The sequence below is a fragment of the Microtus oregoni genome, unplaced genomic scaffold, assembly GCF_018167655.1.
Source record: "Microtus oregoni isolate MIOR12 unplaced genomic scaffold, Mior012 000052F_ref0000163, whole genome shotgun sequence".
NCBI lineage: Eukaryota > Metazoa > Chordata > Mammalia > Rodentia > Cricetidae > Microtus > Microtus oregoni.
This window is the reverse complement of record NW_024543828.1, coordinates 7,882,562-7,904,744: the sequence shown is the minus strand read 5'-3', so window position 1 is coordinate 7,904,744 and position 22,183 is coordinate 7,882,562.

Below are 22,183 nucleotides of genomic sequence, written 5' to 3'. Positions count from 1 at the left end.
GCAACTGCCAGTCAGCAGAAATGAATAGTTCGGGTCCAAGGAAGGTCAGTGGTTGTATCTAGGGATGTAAACACTGGAAAAACAGCAAAATGTAGATATGCAACTAGGTCTTCACACATCATGTAGAGACAGGTCCCTAGTGCAGGTAGTGTAGGCTGTTGTGATGGATAGAGAAGGTAATGCAGAAGAATCTGAGATTCTCCATCAATGACCTGGAGTGAATGCCCTGAGAAAGAACCATCCCTACCACTGCTTGGGTAAGCAGTAGCCCAGAAACACTCAAAGTGGGCTAAGGAACTTGCTCTAGCATCACTAATGGACATAAATAAGAAGAGATCACATAGTAACCAAGGTAAACGTGAATGGACTGAATGTCTCGATACCCCGTATTCCCTCAGTCACAGAGAATTACATGTGGCAAGACAGCAGGGTCCATGTTGTAACTGGCAAGCTAAGGCTCTCAGAACTGAGAATTGTGATGGCAAGTGGAACCTGATGCAGAAACCCTTCTGACCAGAGAGACATGCTTGCTTTTACCTTCTTGGAATTAGTGACATAAGCAGGAACCACCTACAACTCCCTGCAAAGACTTCTACAAGAGATTGTAAAGGGGAAGGGAGAAACCACATTTATTTCAACCTAGAAGAAATACTGACTGTGGTTAGAATATGTTCTAGTCCATTAATTTCTTTCTTTTTGTGCTTACTTATTTCTACTTTATGACTGTTCTTTTCTCCATTGATTCTGTATTTCTCCCGGCTGGTTGTCTTACATAATACATAGCTTACATATGCAGGCTGTTGGAAGAGGTCAATGATCACGCCTAGCATTAAACCCTTCATAGCATTACACTGACCTCTAAAAAGATGTACTTACTAGTATAATAATGGCAAGACAGTTATGGAGACAACCAACCACTTTCTGATTGGATATGAGGTCAGTCCCATAAGTCTATGGATACAGAGGCCACAGACCTGCAGGGGGAAAACTTATCATTGTTATTTGTTAAATGCTCATGATGTAAAACCTCATTCTAAATATTTATGTCCATACGCACACATTGGTGCTGCTCTCAACTTTGATCAGAGAAGTTTCATATTACAGTGGCTAGTGGTTTAGGCAAAGGCTTATAATTTATCAAAATGGTGAATATAAGTAATTCTGAGTGCTCAGCTGTGGACAAATCTTCCACATTAACCTATCTCCATCCAAAGTTCAGGAATGTTCACAAAAGGGGAGGCAGAAAGATCATAAGTATTAGAGATTGGAGAGGAGAGCAGCAAAATGCTAACTTCTGGACATGATAAAGCTTCTGTATGTAGGTACTCATAGTAGCTGTTAATACCTGTAAAAGATGACATAAGTCAAAAATTCCAGCATATTTAAGGGAGAGGCTCCTAAGATCCCACACTTACCAGAGGAGCTAATAGAAGTTGATGGCTTCTGAGGGGGGGAAAGTCACTCTTTTGGGGGCATGTGACCTCTAGTAAATTATTGTGTCCCAGTGGTTATGCACACCCCCACATGCATATGGGCAGCACTAATTGGACTCAGGGAGTTATTAACAAAAATAAGAACATGGAGCTGAGGTGGTGTGATAGAATGGGAGTTATTAAAGTGAGTTTGTTGCAAGATATATGATAAGATTGTGAACCACAAGTTTGCATTTGCATTAATCAAATAAAATCAACCGTAAGTCAGGAGGCAGAGCTAGCAACTAGTTGACAGAAATTAATCGTAGAAAGTTAGAGGGCATCTGGAAGATGTATAGAGAGACTCATGGGAAGTGGCAGGGAGGGACTTTGAGTGTAGCAGTCCTTTATGGTTTGGTAGAGCAGAAGGAAGCTCTCTTTTGGAGATGCTGGCAAAGAAGGAAGGTCAGCTAGTTGCATCTCAACCTCTCTGAGCTAGCAGGTTTTCAGCTCCCCAAGGGGGATATGGAAATGATAGCATAAAAGGGTCAATTACTGAATCTACTTTTAAACTAAAAAGCAACTACTATTCTCAAATATTTTACCTTGATATAGATCTTTGTATATTGATACAAATTTAAATTTATTTTTGTTATACTACATGTATGCTTCTACTTTTCTAAAGGTATAGTAAAAGAAGCAGTCTTTTAAATCAATCACTATAGTAGACCATCATTTAGGTAATAAAGAAGGCAATGGAATTCCAGGCTGTAAAGATCCCAATGGCTGAATCACCTTATTGATATCTCTCAGATCTGTTACCATTCTCCACTTTCCGGATTTCTTTTTAATAACAAAAGTAGGAGAATTCCAAGGACTGGTCAATTCTTTACTATGTTGAGAATTTAGTTGCTCCTGTACCAGCTGTTCTAATGCCTGAATTTTTTCTGATGTCAAAGGTCATTGTTCCACCCACGCAGGTTTGTTAGTTAACCGTTTTAAAGGTAGGTCTGTTGGTACCTTTGATAAACCAACAGCTGTTGTGCCCTGCTTTATGTATATCTCAGCAGTCTGTGACTGTTCTTGATAACACCTTCCAATATTATTCTTAGAAGTATTCTTTATTTCATGGTTTGCTTCTGAGACTGGAGGAATGTTAATCTGTGTTTTTCATTGCTACAACAAATCTTGTCTCCATAAATTAATTGCTATGTTAGTCACATGTGGCTCCAATTTGCTTCTCGGTCTTTCTGCCTCTATACACTCAACCAATCCTGCATTTTTTTTATGTGAGATAAAGTTTCAATCCCTAAAAGCTGAACACTTACCTCCTGAAGAGGCTAATCTGGATGCCAGGAATTTGGTGAAATTATTGTTTCATGAGTTATCTTACACATGATTTAGTTACACAACACCAAGAGAAGCTATAGACAGTAGAAGTTTTTTGGTGGCATAGCCTCCACTCAAGCAAATAACCTTCAACCCATGTTCACACATGCAACCCTAAGTAAATTCAATGAATCCCTCTAAAAGGTATGAAAGTTAGAGGGAAACTTGGGAGGAAGGGATTCAGTGTGATATAAGAGAGAATAATGGAAGAAGCTTTGATAAACAACATATATATATACATGCACAAAATTGTAGAAGAATAAATATTTTAGAATTTAAAAATCAAATGGCTCATATCTTCTCTCATGGAGATACTACATTTTATTTTTTAATATGTGTATGGGAAGAGACTATAAGTTATGAAATGAGGAAGGAGACCATGAGAAAGAAGGAATAGAGCTTAAGGAAGGGAGAAAGGGGAAGAAGAATAACAAGTGTTGGGAAGACAGCTCAATGGGAAAAGGACTTGTCAGATTCCCAGTAAGCACTGAAAAGTTGTTTTCTGTGGCCTATGCCTATAATCACAACACTAGAGGGGTAAGGACACAAAATCATTGAGGCTTGTTACTCAGCCAGTTTAGCCAAATTGATGAGTTCCAGGCTAAGTGAGACTGTCTCAAAACATACAGTGGGTGGGTGGGAGACATCTGACATCACCTTCCTCTAGCCTCCAAATGGCCATGCACAAACATGAACACATAGATGTGCATGCATGCACTAGAAAATTAGAAGGAAAACTAAATGTTGATAACATGAAAGCAGAAGAGGGCTCTTAGGAGAACGGATGAATACTGAAGAACAAGGCCACAAGGAATGAGGAGGAAAGTAGGGTAGAAGGATGAATAAGAACAAAATATATGCAAAAATGTTATAATGAAATTTATGCTAACTTAAACTAACCAAAATCAAAAAAGGGGCAGGTATGACCTTTGTGCCTTTAATCTGAGGTCTTGGAAGGCAGATACAGGAGGATTTCTGTGAGTTTAAGCCTATTCTGATGTACAGAGTGAATTTCAGGTCTGCCCAAACTATATGTTGAAACTTTGTCCGAAAAAAGAAAAGAGTGGGCCGGGCGGTGGTGGCACATGCCTTTAATCCCAGCACTCGGGAGGCAGAGGCAGGCGGATCTCTGTGAGTTCGAGACCAGCCTGATCTACAAGAGCTAGTTCCGGGACAGGTACCAAAGCTACAGAGAAACCCTGTCTCGAAAAACCAAAAAAAAAAGAGTGGAAACACATTTTCATTGCTTTATTAATAATGGGTTACTAATAATGGTTATCTGGCCAAAAACATCTGAATATGAATTGCCAAAAGGAACATCATTGTCCAATAAGATTTGAGAATTTGTGTATTTCCACACACAAAAAAAATAGGTGTATCCACGAGTCCGTTAAAAAACAAGGAATATACTAGTGAATAAATTATACACAAAAAACCATTCCTAGGTCTGGGGCTATAGCTAAGGCCTTGGATTCAATACACAAAAAACCATGCCTAGGTCTGGGGCTATAGCTAAGGCCTTGGATTCAGTGTCCAGCACTGATTTTTAAAAAAGTATTATAAAAAAAGTATTGTAAAATGTTGTGGAAAAACTTGAAAGACAATCTAAACAAAATGATATGCTTGTAAATAGAAATACAGAAACCAAAAACAAAAAAAATCAGAAAAAAAACAAAAACATAGCATTTGTGTTCCACAAGATAATGTATAAATCTAGTATGAACCAAGAAACACTCTTGCAGAGTTCTCATGGGATTTGATGAATTTATATAACAATTCAGAGCACTTTTTAAAAGTTTTCAAGTAGCAATGATTTCATGTTATTATCTGATTTCTGTTGTGGTTTCCTTTGATCAGACATGTGGAATGAGCTTTCCTGCCAGCTTTATTTCCCATTTACTGCCAAGATGTCCTGCTTGGTGTTTTCCCGTACCTACACGCACACCTGTAGGAACTGCAATTGGCAGCACTTCTTCATATATTTTCATTCTAGGTAGCAGATGTCTTCCTGTTTGATGGAAAGTATATTTAATCCTGGTTTCTTTTGCCACTGGTTGACTTGAAATAATTTCTAAGAAGAGAGAGGCTGTCATCTCTTCACTTCGGTCATCTTCAAGTACTGTCATTCTCATTCCCTAAAGGAAATTTTATAGAAAATGTGCTACTTTGCACATTTTCAAGTTGACATTTTGTCATCTGTTTACATGGATAGAAAAAATTTCCCACATATTGTAAAAGTGGCAAAACATTTCTTAAGTATTCTCATTTACTCCAAACATATAGTTCCTTGCATTTTGTTAACTTCCTACCACCATCTTAGTTGCTCCTCAAATTTTTCTATATTGAAGCATATTATAGAATATTTACCTATACCCAAATATAGATGTAAAATATAATTACATTTTTGTATGAATGCAAGTGTCTGTGTTATGACCTTTTTTCTAGATTAAATTATTTATTATTCACCACTATAAAACTGAAATCAATATAAATGAGTAAAAACGTTTACAGGACTGCGAGGGGTGCACCCACACACTGAGACAATGGGGATGTTCTACTGGGAACTCACCAAGACCAGCTGGCCTGGGTCTGGAAAAGCCTGGGATAAAACCGAACTCTCTGAACATAGCGGACAATGAGGACTACTGAGAACTCAAGAACAATGGCAATGGGTTTCTGATCCTACTGCACGCACTGGATTTGTGGGAGCCTAGGCAGTTTGGATGCTCAACTTACTAGACCTGGATGGAGGTGGGGGTTCCTTGGACTTTCCACAGGACAGGGAACCCTGATTGCTTTTCGGGCTGAGGGGGGGCACTTAATTGGGGGAGGGGGAGGGAATTGGGAGGCGGTCGTGGGGAAGAGCCAGAAATCTTTAATAAATAAATAAATTTAAAAAAAAGTTTACATAAAAGTTTTAAGACCTGGGCAGGACAGGTGTTTCAATGGTTAAGAACAGATATTGCTCTTGTAGAAGACCTGACTTTGGTTCCCAGTAGGCATGTCATAAAGCTCAGAATTATTTGTAACTCTAACTACAGGGGATCTCCTGAACTCCAAGGAAACCTGCACTCAGGTGCGCATACCCCATCCCCGACTGAAAACACTAAAACCTAACTTTAAACAAACCTTTTAAAAACTTATGAGACCTGAAAGTAAAATGTTGCAAATTAATTTCTTCCTTTCTCTTAATTCGTTTACTCATTCAATAGGGGTGCATTGACATTGGCAAGACCCCTTCAAGGTGTGGTCGCAAGGTGCTGGTCGGGGTTACAGTGGCTGAGACCTGAAAGTGAAATGCATATCTATGCTGGGTAAGAATGATGCAGGGTTACCATTAGTTGCTGGCAGACACACAACCAAGAGAAGTGCCAGATATTACACAACAAATTAATTTCTTAATGTATTGGTGAGGGTAGGTTTCCATTTCCTATATTGTAAAGAAGAGGATTCCTAGAAAGAAGTTGCCTACAAAGGCTGATGGGCTGATAAAAACTTCAATGACTATAGAGAGCTTGGAATATTGGAAAGTTGCTGATAGCCTGACTATAGTTTCATCTGGGTTATCTTTTAGACATTAATAAACCATTCCTAGACCACCTCTGTAATAGATACAACATCCTGATGAACAGATAAAAATTCTTAGACCATCTTAACAAAACCCTCAGATCCACCAGTTGAAGGCCTAAGGATGCGATCAGATAGTGTCCGAGGTCTATAGTTGAGATTTCTCTGCCTGTTATAACTGCCCAATTAGTTTCCACCAAAGTACTTTTTAAATGCCTTTATTTATAACTCTCTTTGTTCTGGTACTGTGAAAATTCCATTGAACTGCTTCCATGTTGGAACATGGAACCTAAAGTAGTCCATGTTCCTGGGTGATGGTCACTCAAATCTGGGTCCAGAGTAAAATATTTCTTACTCTCTTTGAGGTAAGAGCTGTGGTTTTTTTGCACTGACAATATGTCAGGGTGAACAGTACTTTCAACAGAATAAACACTATTTTTGACAGGATGAGATACAGTATACTGCTACGTTTTCTTAGACAAATAAGAGCTGAGAAAATTTGGTCACATAAACAAGTACTAGAAAGAATCTGCATGTAATGATTCTAGTCCTCTTTTGAACTCCCTATTTACAAGCCACAACATATTAAAACATAACAGAAAGTAGGGGTTTGTGTACTGTTCAATTGGTATGTATACTATAGAAAACCATGTGGATGTTCCTCAAAAATAATTAAAATTAAACCAGCATATAATCTAGCAATCCTATTACTGGGCATATATTTAAAATAAAAAATCCATATGTTGAAGAACTCAACATTTCTTTACAGAGTTATTAACAAAACTCAAACTATGAAACCAAGAGTGCCTATCATCAGACAAAATGGATAAAGAAAAATGTGATATATAGTCACAATGGAATATTGATCAACTTTTAAAAAGAAGGAAACCTTGCTCTTTTTAACAGCATAGATGAACCTGATGGGCATTTGCAGTGAAAGGAAAGGAGGGCAAATACTAAGAGACCTCTCTGATGTTTGGAGTCTAAAATAAAGTTGTCATAGAAGCTGAATGTAAAATGCTGTTTGCCAGGAGTTCCTGTTCAACTAAATGGATAAAATGCCACTCTCCGCCAATTTTTAGGTGGAGACCAGTATACAAAATTCCAGCTAGACAGAAGGATGGTTTTAGGTCATTTTAGACAGAAGGATAATTTTAGGTCATTTTGGACATTATACTGACTAAAATCAATATATTGTTTATCTGAAAATTGCTGACAGAACAGGTTTGAAGTCTTAATTATTGCAAGAACTTGAAAATTAGGTGAAGTTAATTCAAAATAGCCAATGGATGCATATTTGCCATGTTATGTTTACATGACACAATTTTGATTTGTTAAGCTAAATTAAATTAAATTAGTGTTTAATAAACTGTCAGTGGCACATGCCTGCAGCCATAGTAAAATCTTCTCAAGGAGATGAGTTTTCATAGTGAATACACAAGATGATATGAACCAATGTTCATATAGGGTCTATTTCCAGAGGTATAATCATTCCAATTCTCAAGACAAATTTTACTATACTATCATAAAGCTAAAAGTATCTGAAACATAATTAATGAAAAATTGGAAGCAAACTATTACTATTTATTATTTTGGAGTATCCAGATAGAGAGGTCTATGTTAGCAGTCTCTATACATTGTGTATATATGATATCTCATTTAACTCAGTTCACCCTCAACTTGGCAGTGATTTATGGAACCTAATAAGGACAGCTTGCTCAAGTCTGGCAGAGTAAATGCCACACTTGTTTATTACATTTGTTTTTTTTTCCTGGCATTCAATTGTGTTGACATCTCAGATTTCACTATGAAATTTAAAATGTACTATTTGGCCCAACCATTAAAAACCCATAGATCAGTGCATCTCTCAGCCTTTATCAGAAAAGCCTCTTCTTGAAGTAGGTAGAAATGATCATGGAGACACTCAACTGGTCAGCATGCAGAAAACTGAGAGACCATGGATTGATCAGCACTGATGGGATAGATTTACCATACCCCTCCACCTGGGTCTCAAGGAACTTCAAAGAAAGGGAGGCAGAAAGATAGTAGGACCATGGTATGAAATTCTCAAAGGATGAATAAAAATACTTTTTAAAGTTCAAGGTCAGGTGTTGTAGAATATACTTTTAATCCTAGTCCTAGGGAACTACATGGATCTCTGTGAGTTCCAAGCATGCTTAGTCTACACAGTGATATATATGTATATGTATATATATATATATATATATATATATATATATATATGTATATGAGAGAGAGAGAGAGATCCAATGAAGAGAATATATATAATATGGAGGTTTGTTAAATTTGAAAGCCTCAGATATAAATAATGTGCATATGTGTTTTCCAGCCTCCACAACTATCCACCCACCAAACACTCACACAAATGCATTCTAAATACTCTGTGAAAAGGACACTTTAGAACAAGGTCATAGCCATAGATCAGTAACTATGATATTGGAATTGATAATTGAAGGGGTTAGGGCAGGAAACTATGGAGCTTTCAGGCAGTAGCATAACCACAAAAATGCTAACATACATCCCACTGATTATATATATGAGGTAAATCTGAAGAATGTGATAGATTACAAAGAACCAGTTAGGAGGCAGTGATAATTCCAGAACTGAGCAGCTATAATACCCAGAATGTATGAATAGCATCACAATAATAGACAGATGAGAAAATGTACAGGTCCAGAATTAGGCTGACCTGCAATCAAATCCTGGCTCTCCTTCCCTGTTTCAGTTGAGTGATCAAAAGACACCATTCAACACAATAAGAACTCATTTTTTTGCTTGTAAGATAGGAGTTATTATGCCTATCTGAGAAGATTGTTGTGATAGTAAAAGTGATTTAAATGATTTAATGAAATAGGTCTTAATCAAGCCTAGCAGAGTAATAGTAAACATTTATTAAAAACCAGTTCTTTAATTAAAAAATTAACATGTATTCTTTTTAAAGGCACTTTCTATCATTGTAGATATGGTAGTGAAAGGTAAGTATAAAAGTGAATGATACTTAGAGCTTAGCATTAGGGAATTTATGATGGTTGGGTTGATGGACTAGGATGCTAGCTAGACAGCTCTGTCATTTTCTAGATCTAGGGACAAATTACATTGCCTTTGTCTTCAGTTCTTCAGTTGTAGATAGTACCTTGCATAGGACTGCTTTAAAGAAGAAAATGGTGCTCTGCTTGCTTGAAACACTGACAAGCACTGATAGAAACACATGTAAATTTGATATAATTTTTAACTTACAGGAAAGTTGGAAGAACTGCAAAAGAAATTTCCACATTTTATTTTTCTGTATTCACCAACCTATATAGGTTCAAGTCAGACATGGTTCCAGAAATGAGAGTGAGAAGTGGACACAGAATCACACACCTAACCAAGAAGATATCTGCAATTTGTGCCTGCTAGCAAAAGGAAAATCAGTTTTCTCAAATGCAGTATCACCACACTCCAGGGAAGACCCCAGGCTGTGGAGTAGGTGGCTAATATAAAATGAACTTGGTTATGTTTTTTTGAACTTTTTATTTTGTTTTGTTTTTATTTGGCATTTTTCTCATTTTGTTTGTTTGTTTGATTTTAATTTTGTGAGAAATTATATATATATATATATATATATATATATATATATATATATATATATATTCCCATTGCACTCTAGTGTCCCACATCTTTTTTCCATAACCTCTTCCTTCTTTATACCAATTTTTCAAGTGGCTACACCATTAGAGAAAATGATACTTCCTCCTCCAGCAAACATTAGATAATCTTCAACACTTCAAAGATCTATAGAATATAACATTTGAAATGGATTAAGAACTTATATTTTTTTAACAGTGAGACATATTTGCTTTCCGGCAGCACAAAAGGATGATGGGCATTGAAGAGGCTTCTTATGGAGTTTGCTAGCTTTTGGGGCAAGAAAAAGCTCTTGTTTGCACTACTTGGTGGTATATTGTATGAACTGAACATGCAGAACCCACAGAAAAGAGACTGCTAAACTTGCCAAAAGGTGAAATGGTTCTTCAGGGTTCCTGCTCTACCACAAAAACACCAGACATTCTGAAGAATGCAGAAGAAAGCAACTGATGAACTCTCAGTTTAAGGCAGAACAGATCTTCAATTTCCTGCTTTTTGGAAAAGTCTGCCAGATACTATGGGTGTGTAGGATGGATATGAATGCCCCAACATTACAAAACAGTGTTGGGTGACTCTTCAGGCCACCAGGTGTCTCTGTCAATTCTAGAGTTTTGGAGGTTGCTTACAATGCACTTCCTGTTTACTTAGGTAATATCATATCCTTCTGTGGAATTTGATGGAATTGAAGACTAGATAGTTATAATTATAGCTTTCCTTAGTTATGATAAACAATAAATTAGATATGAGATTTTAGACTCACAAAGATATGGTAGATGATAGAATATTTTCTTTAATTTTGCCAGAAAAAAAATGGACCAAATATTGTAACTGTAATTCTTGATTGATACCTGTTTTGTTACATGTAATTTTACTACGTTAAAATGAAAACCTTCCTTTTTACTTAGACAGGAAATGTGAGATGATGTGGGATGTCCTTCTGTATATATAGTTGCTTTTATTTATAGATGAGTAAAGCTATTTTGGCCAATGACTTAGCAGAGTAAAGCCAGGTGAGAAATCCAGAGATAGAGAGAGAAAGAGTAGGCAGAGTCAAAGAGATGCAATGCAGCTGCCACAGGAGTAACATGCTGCACCAGTAAGCCACAGCCTCATGGCAATAGACAGATTAATAGAAATGGCTTAATTTAGTTAGACCTAGCCAGTAAGAAGCCTAAGACATTAGCCAAACAGTTATGTAAGTAATATAGTTTCTGTATGATTATTTGAGTCTGGGGACTGGGAAAAGAAAATGGACACCCTTTGTGTTTATGACAGAAACTTGGAAAGTCCATTCCTGTGCCGGTACACATGGATGATGTGTGTTCACTGTTGCAATATCAATTGTATATCGGGATAGTAGCACTTATTGACGTACTTCCCCAACCTCTAGCTCTTAAATTCTTTTTTATCTCTCCTCTTTAGTTTCCAGGGCCTTGGGAGGCGATATATGAATGCTAAGTCCTCATCAGTCACTATTTTCCAGTGTATAAAACAGTTTCTTTGCCCAAAACAGAGAGCAACATTAGTTCTTTTGTATAAACATACATAGAGTTCCCATCAGCCTCCAAGCAGGTGAGAGACCTGCTTCCAGGATATTCTCCCACTCCCAGCTACCGACTGGACTCTATCCCTCCAAGACATACTCTGTGGCTCAACCCCACACACCTGAACATCCATCCTCCCAATGGCAAGCCCTCCCCTGAAACTCTAGCAGATACAAACCACAGGCACAAAGCCCAGGTACAAACCATACCAGTTGGAAAAATAGGAAAAGGTACAAACCACAGCAATTGGAAGAATAGGCACAGGCACAGCACACCAACTGGAAGAAAAGATGAGCAAATGCCAGTGTAAGAATTCATGCAACTGCAAATGGATGGAACTAGAAAAAAATACCCTGAGTGAGGTAACCAAATCTTTCTGGGGAAAGATGAGCATGGTATGTACCCACTCCATAGGTAAATACTAGTTGTAAAACAAAGGATGAGGAGCCTATAATCCATGACCCCAGAAAAGCTAAGTAACAAGGAGAACCCTAAGAGAAACATAGATAGATCCCCCTTGGAAGGGGAAATAGAGAGGATATCCTGAGAAAATTGGGAGAATGGGAGTGTGGTGACAAGGTAAAGGACAGATGTTTGACAGACACGAAGGGACCTCGGATGCCAGTCTGGATTACTGTTGCCAGAAAAACTTTCAATCAACATAGAGGGAGAAAACGAGCTTATCCAGCACTACAGAAAGTACTCGAAGGAAAACTCCAACCCAAGGAACTCAGTTACATCCATAAAAACAAAGGCAAAAGATAATCTCACAACAGCAAAAACCAGAGAAGGGAAACACATACACTACCACCATCATCAAAACAAACAAAAAATAACAGGAATTAACAATCACTGGTCAATAACATTTCTTAATATCAGTGGACTCAATTCACCAATAAAAAGACAAAGACTCACAGAATAAATATGAAAACAGGATCTATTTTTTGTTGCACATAAGAAATAACCTCAACTTCAAAGACATACATTACCCCAGAGTAAATGGTTGGGAAATATTTTCCAATCAAGTGGACATAAGAAGCAAGCTGCTGTAGCTGTCCGAATATCTAACAAAATGGCTTCAAGCTAAAGCAAAAGAAATGGAGAAGGACATTACATATTCGTCAAAGGAAAAATCCATCAATATAAAATTTCAATTCTGAACAATTATGCTCCAAATACAAGGGCACCCCCATTTGTAAAAAAAAATGTTTCTAATGCTTAAATCACACATCAAACCCCACACATTAATATTGGGTTGTTTCAACACCCCACTCTCACCAATGAATTGGTCTGCCAGACAGAAACTTAAGCTACAAACAATGGAATCAGCAGGTGTTATGACTCAAATGGACTCAATAGACATATATAGAACATTCCATCAAAACAAAAAAAAATATCTTCTTCTCAGCACCTCATGGGACCTTCTCTAAAACTGACCACATACTCACTCATAAAGCAAATCTCAACAGATACAGAAAATTGGAATAACTCCTTGTATCTTATCAGACCACCATGAGTTAAAGTAAGAGTTCAGCAACACAAGCTACAGAAATCCTACAAACTCACGGAAACTGAACAACTCTCAACTGAACCATCACTCAGTCAAGGAAGAAATAAAGAAATTAAAGACTTCCTAGAATTCCACGGAAATGAATGTACAACACACCCAAAATTACGGGTCATAATGAAAGCAGTGCTTAGAGGAAAGTTCATAGCACTGAGTCCCAACATAAAGAATTTGGAGAAAACTCACACAGTGACTTTACAGCGCACCTGAAAGTTCTAGAACAAAAAGAAACACAGTCAGGCAAGAGTAGATGGTAGGAAATAATGAAACGCAGGGCTGAAATCAATAAATTTGAAACAAAGAGAACGGCAAAAATAATCAATGAAAAAAAGAGTTGGTCCTTCGAGAAATTCAACAAGATACACAAACCCTTATCTAATCTAACCAAAAGTCAGATAAAGACTATCTATATTAACAAAATCAGAAATGAAAATGAAGATATTAACAACACACAATGATAAAATCCAGACAAGCAATAAATCATACTTCAAAATTCTGTACTCCACAAAATTGAAAAATCTAGAAGAAATGAACAGCTTTTTGATAAGCACAACATACCAAAATTAAATCAAGACCAGATAAAAACCATATAAATTATTTAAATAGACTTATAACCCTTAAAGAAATAGAAACAGTCATTACAAGCCTCCCAACCAAGAATAAAAGCCTAGAGCCAGATAGTTTCAGTGCAGAATTCTACCATAATTTTAAAGAAGAGCTAATACTAACCCTCCTCAAATTGTTCCATACAATAGAAACAGAAAGAATATTGCCAAATTCTTTTTATAAGGCCACAGCTACCCTGGTACTTAAACCAAACAAAGATACAACCAAGAAAGAGAATTGCAGATCAGTCTTCCTTATGAACATTGATGCAAAAATACTCAATAAAATATGGACAAACCAAAACACATCAAAAATATCTACCACCATGATCAAGTAGGCTTCATCCCAGAGATGCAGGGATGGTTCAACATACAAAAATCTGTCATGTAATCCACCATATAAATAAATTGAAAGAAAAAAACATATGATCATCTCCTTAGATGCTGAAAAAGCCTTCGACAAAATCCAACATCCCTTCATGATAAAGGTCATGGAGAGATCAGGGATACTAGGAACTTATCTAAGCTTAATAAAAGCAATATACAGCAAGCCAACAACTGACATCAAATTAAATGGAGAGAAACTGAAAGCTATTTCACTAAAATCAGGAACAAGACAAGGCTGCCCACTCTATCCATATCTACTCAACATAGTGCTTGAAGTTCTACCTACAGCAATAAGACAACAAAAGAAAATCAAGAGGATTCAAATTGAAAAGGAAGAAGTCACACTTTTGTTATTTGAAGATGTTATGATAGTATATATAAGTGACTGCAAAAACTCTACCAGGGAACTCCTACAGTTGATAAATACCTTCAGTGAAGTGACAGGATACAAGATCAACTCAAAAAAAAAAATCAATAGCCCTCCTATATACAAATGATAAAGGGTCTGAGAAAGAAATCAATCAGAGAAATATCACTTTTCACAATAGCCACAAATTATATAAAATACCTTGGGGTAACTCTAACAAAAGAAGTGAAAGACCTATATGACAAGAATTTTAAAACTTTGAAGAAAGTAATTTGGTAAAAAAATCAGAAAATGGAAAAATCTCCCATGCTCATGGATTAACATGGTAAAAATGGCAATTTTACAAACAGCAATCTACAGATTCAATGCAATCCCTATCAAACTCCCAACACAATTCTTCACAGACCTCAAAAGAACAATACTCAACTTCATACAGAAAAATAAAAAGCCCAGGATAGCTAAAACAATCATGTCAAATAAAGGAACTTCTGGAGGTATCACCAACCTTGACTTTAAGTTCTACTATAGAGTTATGGCAATGAAAACAGTTTGGCATTGGAATAAAAACAGACATGTGGATCAATGGAATCTAATGAAAAATCGGGACATAAATTCACATACCTATGAACACCTGATTTTTGACAAAGAAGCCAAAAATATACAATAGAAGGAAGAAAACATCTTCAACAAATAGTGCTGGCATACATAAAGGGTAACATGTAAAATAAGGTAAATAGATCCATAGATATTGTCCTGCACAAAACTCAAGTCTGAGTGGATCAAAGACCTCAACATAAACCCATTTACACTGAAACTGATAGAAGAGAAATTAAGAAGGAAGTAGCCTTGAATGCATTGACACAGGAGAACACTTCCTGAATATAACACCAGTAGTACAACAGATACTGAGATTGACAATTTATAAATGGGAACTGCTGAAACTGAAAAGCTTCTGTATAACAAAAGACACTATCAATAGGTTCAAATGCCAGCCTACAGAACAGGAGAAGATCTTCACCAACCCCATACCTGACAAAGGTATCAGTTAAGAGATGGATTAGGTATCATAGTAGCAAGGTTAGAGGGTCAAGATCATGGTGAGGAAACCTGCAGAGACAGCTGATCCAAGCCTGGAGCTCACGGAATCTGGACTGACAGCTGAGGAGCCTGCGTTGGACCAAACTAGACCCTCTGAATGTGGGTGACAGTTAATGGTTTGATCTGTTTGTGGGGCCCCTGAAAGTGGGACCAGGACGTATCCTGGGTGCATGAGTTGGCTTTTTGAAACCCATTCCCTATGGTGGGATACCTTGCTCAGCCGTGATGCAGGGGGGAATGAGCTTGGGCTTGCATCAACTTACTATGCTGGAATTCGTTGATGCCCAATGTGAGGCCTTACCCCATCTAAGGTTTGGATGGAGGGCAGGATAGGGAACAAATGGGGAGCAGGAAAATAGGAGGGAGGGAAAACTGTGGTTGGCATGTAAAATATTTTTTTAATAAAAAGATAAATAAATAAACAAATCAAAATAAATTAGATCTTCTCAGTCTTTGCCAATATTTCCCTTGCTTTATGGAGATATATTTTTTTAATTTATTTATTTATTAAAGATTTCTACCTTCTCCCCGCCACCGCCTCCCATTTCCTTCCCCCTCAACCTATCAAGTTCCACTCCCTCTTCAGCCCAAAGAGCAATCAGGGTACCCTGCCCTGTGGGAAGTCCAAAGACCACCCATCTCCGTCCAGGTCTAGTAAGGTGAGCATCCAAACTGCCTAGGCTCCCACAAAGCAGGTACGTGCAGTAGGATCAAAAACCCATTGCCATTGTTCTTGAGTTCTCTGCTTCCTGTATGTGGATGAAATGGGATCAACCAGCTTCCTGCTTGGCTTCCATGCCTTTCCTACCACTATGGATTCTATCCTCCTGGAACTATAAGCCAAAATATACACTTTCTTAAGTTGATTCTGTCATTTTATTTAAAAAGAGCAGCAAAAAGTAACTAATATAATGAAATTCCCTTTATTAAGTTAATGAACTTCCCAAATAATCATGGCTTTTAGTAAAAGGCATTTTTTATAAATAATGGATAATATTAATACTTAAAACAAAATATTTTTGAGTTTGTATATTTTATTGTAATCTGAAATAGAAAGAATTATACTGATATGCTTTCCAGAGTACCACTGTTTTGGTGTTTATAGAAAAAAATCAGGGAACGTGTTTTTAGTATCTTAATCACTTGAGATATTGCAGACAGCAATCGAAGAAATAGCAAACAAAGCAAATTACCAAAATGATGACCTGAGAGCAACATGTCCAATTCCTTACCTATACCAAGTTTTCTCCAGTTCTTAATAAGGTATTAGTACTCAACCAGTCAATATAAATAGCCCTTTCAAGTCTACAGATGCTACTAGAGATTCTGAGTAAAGATGTAGAACCCTGCTGTAACTTTTGTTGCCTAGAAACCTAGGCATCAGTGGCGGAGAGGTCTGTTTCTACAATACTACCTAGTTGTATTTGTGATCATTGTTTTATATGAAATTTAACTGCTAAGCTCAGTGTACAAACTCTGAGTTTGGGTGACATGTTTTTTAGCACCTTAAGTGTTCACAGGTAGCAATACTTTGGATAGCAATCATTTGGATCACCAGTGTAATGAGGGCTAACGGTTTTCAAACTGCTACTAAATAACAGATCAAATATGCTTAATTGTATTGTGAGGGAAAATCAAGCTTCTCTGCTGCTATTATAAAACCCTAAGCAAACACAGCTTTTGGAGGGAAGGATTTATTTCATTTTATGGCTTACTGTCCATCATGAAAAGAAGTCAGGGCAGGAGCTCAAGGCAGGAGCCAGGGGCAAGAAATGAAGCAGAGGCTATGGCAAAGTGCTGCTTACAGGTATGTTCCCTGTGGCTTACTCAGCTTGCTTCCTTAGACAGTCTAGGACCAACTCCCCATACTGAGCTGAGCGCTCCCACAGTCCATCACGAAACAAGAAAATGGTCCATGGACTTGCCTACAGGCCAGTTTGGTGGAAGTTCTGTTTCCTCGGCTGATGTTAGGTTTTGCCAACTTGACAAAACCTAACTAGCACTGAGATCTACTCAGAACATTGTTGCCTACATTTAGAACTTTAAGTGTTTTTGTTTTATTTTCTTATAGTGGTTTTAATATTTCAGATCTTTGATTAATCTTGAACTGATTTTTGTTTAAGGTGAGACACGGGGATTTAGTTCACTCTTCTACATGTGGGTATTCAATTTTCCCAGCACCATGTTTCATAAACCGTCTTTTCTCTAATACTTTTGTTTTGTTTTTAACTAGTTCTTTTATAATTGATTTTTTTTGGGCAACACATTTTCTCTGCTACTCTCCCTTTTTCTTCCCTCCCCTTCAACCCTCTCCCATGGTCCCCATTCTCCCAGTTTACTCAGGAGATCTTGTCTTTTTCTACTTCCTATGTAGATTAGATCCATGTATCTCTCTCTTAGGGTCCTCATTGTTGTATAGATTCTCTGGGATTGTGAATTGTAGACTGGTTTTCTTTGCTTTATGACTAAAATCCACTTATGAGGCAATGCATATAATATTTGTCTTTCTGTGTTTAGGTTACCTCACTCGGTATGCTGTTTTTTAGATCCATCCATTTGCCAGCAAATTTCAAGATGTCATTATTTTTTTTCTGCTGTTTAGTACTCCACTGTGTAAATATACCATATTTTCCTTATTCATTCTTCAATCAAGGAACATTTAGGTTGTTTACAGATTCTGAATATGACAAACAATGCTGCTATGAACATAGTTGGGCATGTGTCCTTGTGATACGATTGAGCATCCTTTGGGTATATACCAAAAGTATTATTGCTGGGTCTTGAGGAATGTTGTTTCCTAATTTTCTGAGAAATTGCCATACTGATATCCAAAAGGGCCGTACCAACTTCCACTACCGACAGCAAAGCAGAAGTGTTCCCTTTTCCCACAACTTCTCCAGCATAAACTGTCGTCAGTGTGTTTGATCTTGGCCATTCTTACAGGTGTAAGATGGAATCTTAGAGTTGCTTTAGTTTACATTCTCTAATGACCATAACCCCAGTAGCACAGACACTGAGAGAAGCAATTAATAAATGGCACCTCCTGAAACTGAAAAGCTTCTGTAAAGCAAAGGACACAGTCAACAAGACAAAAAAACAGCCTACAGAATGGAAAAAGAGCTTCACCAACCCCACATTGAACAGAGGGCTCATCTTCAAAATATACAAAGAACTTCAGAAATTGGTCATCAAAAGAACAAATCACCCATTAAAAAATGGAGTGTAGACCTAAACTGAGAACTCTCAACAGAGGAATCTAAAACGACTGAAAGTCCTAAACTGAGAACTCTCTACAGAGGAATCTAAAATGACTGAAAGATGCTTAAGGAAATTCTATACCACTATTTAAAATTAATTTTTTCAAAAATGAGATAGCCATTTCAGTGGGTATCCCCATCATGGTCTTGACCCATTTGCTAATAGTATTGCTTCTCTTTCTCTTTGACTGGACTTTGGAGTTCAGTCCAGTGCTTCACTGTCATCTCTGCCTCTGCCTCCAACAGTTGCTGGATGAAAATTCTATGGTGACATTTACTCATGAATCTGACTACAGGGGAAGTCGAGTTCAGATACCATGTCTGAGGAGTGAATGGGGGATGAGCTGAAGAGGAAGGTAGAGGGAATGGGAGGACGGAGGGAGTGGGAACTGAGATGGCATGTAACATGAGAAAATATTTTTAAAAAGTAATTAATTAAAAAAGAAACTGGACTAAAAATCAGATAGCCATATGTATAGATTCATTTCTGGGTCCTTGATTTTATTTCTTTTTTTTTCAAAAAAAGAACTTGCTTATTTATTTATTCTTTGTATTTTTCACATCATGCATCTTGATCCCATTCATGCGTCATCCTTTCATATCTGCCCTCTGCCCTTGTAACATCCCTCCCAAATAAAATAAAATGTAAGAAAAAAAAAGAAAAATCTCGTCATGGAAGCTATAATGTATGACACAGTGAGTCACACAGCGACTTTTCGCTATAACGTTACTTGCAAGTGTTCACTGCAAAGAATAGTTTGAGGCCTCTGGTTTCTGATACACTTTTGATGCTGGGCTCTCACTGGGACTCCTCTTGGATATCCTGCTGTAGCCCTTTGTCATGGAGATCCTGCAGCTTTGTGTCTGTAGGACATGCCCCTACCAGTGCTCTAGCAGATCATAGATGGGGTGGATTTTGGGGTAGGTCATCTCATTGCCCTGGTTCTGGGCCTGGGTAGTTGTAGGGTTGGCCAGCCTGTCAGTTCTCCCTAGATTTCTGGCACTGCCCTAGCTAGCTCACCCTATGCAGCGATGCAAAAGGTGCGGAGCTGGTTCTCCTGCTTTCATGTCCTCAGGGTCTCCCACACCTATACCATCAGGGCCAGGTCTACTGTATTGCCCAGGCTAGGTACAGGCAGGGGCCACTCTCCCTTGTGCTGCAGCTGGTCAGGCTCAGGACCAGCTCTTCTGCTCTTATGACTTCAGGGCTAGTTCCCCACCCACTATAGGTGGTCAAGAGTGAGATGGGAGAGGGTGCCTGTCCACCTGTCCATACCACAATATAGCAAATGAAGGACGGGCCACATCACCCATGCTCACTTTCTTAGCCCACGGGTGCCAGTCAGCAGTATCAATTCCACTGTGCTGCGCAGAGGAGGTGCAGGGCCCACATCCCTGAGTGCTGCAGCTGGTAAAATGGAGGGCCAGCTCCCTCACTATTATGATTGTATCCTATTGGTAGCATGTCTGTTTTATACATATCCCATGATATTTTTGTTACTGTGACTTCATGAAATACTTTGAGATCTAATATTTTGATGCCTCCAACAAATGTTTCTGCCTAAGATTCCTTTTGCCACATGTGGCCATTTCTCTTTCCTTATACTCTCTCATGTTCATTATTTGTAAATAGAGCTTTTCCTGATTTTTATAGGGTAATTTTGGGAATGGCTTCTTTGCTGAATGTGTTTGTCATATCATATCTACAATTTTTCTGCTGGAATTTTAAAGGGTTTTTATTTAGAAAATTTTATTTTTTATAAAGAAATATAGTTGGACTTCTTTCTTCCCTGTTTGTATTACACCTGTTTTCTTCACTTGCCTTAAAGCTCTGGATAAGATTTAAAGTACTACATAAGATAATTGAGGAGGATGTGAACATGGTTGTGTCATTCATGGTTTCTAGATAACGTGGGCTATAGTCTTTCTTATGTGAGGTATGTTTCTTCTATTATAAGTTTCTGAAGACATTTTATCATACAGGGATGTTGAATTCTGGAGGTGGTGTATTTTGTACACATGTATATACGTGTATAGGGATGATGTACTTGTGTATAGTATATGTGCATGTATGTGTATGTGGTGGGTACAAGTAGAGGCCAGATGTGCATGCTAAACTTCCTGGAGCATCACTCTTGGTTTATTCCCTTGAGATAGGTTTCTTATTGAACATGGATCTAGGCTGCTAGCTAGCATCCCTAATCTTCCTGTTTCCACAATCCACAGTGCAGGAGTGATAATCACATGTATAGCCAGACCTAGATTTTTATGTGGGTGGTAAAATCTGAACTCTGGTCCTCATGCTTGTACAGCTAGTGTTTATATATACTGAACCATCTCTCTAGCCTAGGATGTTGAACATTGTCAAAATCCTTTTATGAATCACGGAGATGAATCATGTAGTTATGTTTATTAATTTATCTATGTTGAATCATTCTTGAATCCCTGGAATTCTCTGTATAGCTTGTTTGGACCCTATCCTGGAACTCATTCTATAGACCAGGCTGGCCTTGTACTCACAGGGATCAGTCTGCCTCTGCCTCCCAAGTGCTGTGATTAAAGGTATGTGTCACTACTGCCTGGAGAGGTTTATTTTTTGTTAATTTGGCTATTAAACTTGATTGCAAAAATTTTATTAATTTTGGTTAAGTTATATATAGTATCAGGGTAATTCTAGATAGCTTTGTGCAATTAGTTTTGAATTATTCCTTTTGCTTCTATTTTATGGAGCAATTTGAAAAGCTTTGGTGCTCTTAAAACGCTTGGCGGAATTCCATTAATATATCTCTTCTTAGGCTTATATTTGTTAAGAGAAAATTATTTCTTCAATCTCATTATTAGTCTGTTAATAAACATAGCTTAATTTTTGTAGATCATACAAATCTAGAAATTTATTTCTTTTTTGCTTTTTACAGTATTCATATATGTTTCTAAAATATTCCCCAATTTTCCTCTGTATTTCAGTGGTATCGGTTATAATATTCTTTTATTGTTTTCTAATTTTAATTTGAATGTTCCCTGTCTTTATTATGCTTAGTTTGACTAGGAATTTATTGTTCCTGTTTATTGTTTTAAAAAAGCAATTCTTTGTTTTGTTGTTCTTTTGTATATTATGCTAATTTTGAGTTTGGCTTATTCTAGTTCTGTTAAGAATTTGAAGTATAAAATTGAAATACTTGAGATATCTTTGTTTTTAAATGTAAGTACTTGTAACTATGAAATTACTTCTTAAACTTGGCACGGTGGTGCACACCTTTAATCCCAAGTCTCAGGAAGGCAGAGACAGGCAGATCTCTGAGTTTGAGATCAACTTGGTCTACACAGTGAGTTTCAGGACAGCTA